A 1946-nucleotide genomic window follows, 5' to 3' on the forward strand; every position below is an offset into this window, starting at 1 on the left:
TTGGGTCGACGGTTGGACTCGGTGATCTTAGAGGTCTTTTCCAACCTCAATGATTCTATGATTCTATGATTCCCTGACGTGAGAAGTGATTGGGAAGGGCAGAAGCAGCGAAGCTCCACGGCTGAGCCTCTCCGGCAGCCCCCTGCCCCTTTGCTGATGTCTAGGAAGAGCTGGGGCCGTATTTTGGCTCAGCAGGAGGGCTGGGGGGGGTGGATTTGAGGATGCTGCCCACTCCCTGCCCCGTGGCAGGCCTTTGGGGCTTTCCTCCGCGCGCCGAGGCGGGCCGGGTTATAGATAGCAGGCAGGTAATGCCGCTCATTAATGCCGCGGCGCCCGCATCGCCCGCCTCGCATGTCGTTAGGAGATCAGCGCTAACGAAGGGGGCTCCTCTGGGGCCCCAGGAAGAGCCTGGGGAAGAGCAGGGATGTGGCAGAGCAAATCCGGTGCCGGGGACGCAGAGAAGGGACCCCCCGTGGCTGATGTTGGGGGATTTGGAGCACGGATTCGAGTAGCCCCAAAGCATCAAGGAGCAGCTGGACGCGGGTTGGGGGCCTGAGCATCACCCCGGGGCGGCGGCCGGGTACCAGTGAGCATCACTGCCCCGCAAGGACGCTCCCGGCTGAGTCTGCCCAGCCCCATGAAACCCCATCAGATCACTCCCCCCCATGACTCACCCCATGTGACCCCAATATTTTCATCCCCCAAACCCCCTTTTTATGTTTTCTACGCATTTTTTGCCTCCCCCCCCGCCTCCCCCTTCCCAACTCGTCCTCCCCTTGATTCCCGTAAGTGATGCTGCGCTGTGGCTGCAGAGCCTCTGCAACTTGGAAAAACATTTTATTAACCTTCCTCGACTTTAAAGAGCATAATTACATTTTAATCTCATATTCCCGCGTTATCATTCCAGACACAGAGCCATTTGAATGCAGATCATTCCCGGCTAATGTAATTTTACGATACAGTAATGAAGAGACAGAGCACGAGCGTCTAACACCCAATTTAGAGCTGACATTTGGGTTTCTTTTCAAGACAAGTTTTCCCAGCCGAGGGCTTTTGCGTCCTCCTCGGTCCTGCGACGCAAGTGGGTTTCGGCTCCCGCTGTGAAGGGATGGGTTTGGATGGGGAAACGTGGCCGGCGCTAATAATATTGGTCATTACAGCTGCCCATGGCTGCCCCACACGGGTGATTCGGCGTCTCTGGTGGTGGGCACGGGGCGAATTTGGGACCTCGCCGTTCCCCTGGTCCCGGGGAGACCTGAGTCAGGGGCTGCAGTTACCTTCACCCCACTTTGGGGGGGGGGGGGGGGAATCACCCTCATTTTACCCATCAAAAAGCCCAGGAGTCCCCCAAAAACCAGGACCGTCACCCCCTCCCAGGTTGATGCCTCCCTCCAAAATCACAGGGCAGGAGACGGGAGCAGGCTGGGACCCCCAGCACCGCAAGCGTCGCCCCAAAATTGATGCCTGCCCTTACCCCTGCGTGCCTCAGTTTCCCCCGGACGGCGAAGCGATGCTCTCGGGTTCCTCCCCCTCCAACATCCCTCGCTGATGCCTGCGAAGCCCAGCACGGCGCTCGCTTTGCTTTTCAAAGCATTTTGATTTTGCCGGGGTGGATTGCAGCGGGACCACGGTTTCCTTTGGGACCCTCGAGCAGAGCAGCAGCCCCTTCCCCACCCGGGGTACCACCGTCCCCCCGCCTCGCTCCAACCGGGGCTGAGCCAGTCTGGGTCACTGATCCGGCAGAAAAGGGATGCTAACGAGGGTGAGAAAGCGAGGGGTGCTAATGAGGGTGGGAACAGCCACGCTCCAGACACCCCAAGTGATCCCCGGGCTGATTTTTATCGTTCTCTGCCTCAATTCCCCATCGTTGATGAAGATTCAGCCCAGGGTGGGCTGAAGGGTAGAAAAAAATCACCCCAGATGCTGGACCACGGCTGGTGGCACAC

The sequence above is a fragment of the Aptenodytes forsteri genome, unplaced genomic scaffold, assembly GCF_000699145.1.
Source record: "Aptenodytes forsteri isolate BGI_AS27 unplaced genomic scaffold, ASM69914v1 Scaffold236, whole genome shotgun sequence".
NCBI lineage: Eukaryota > Metazoa > Chordata > Aves > Sphenisciformes > Spheniscidae > Aptenodytes > Aptenodytes forsteri.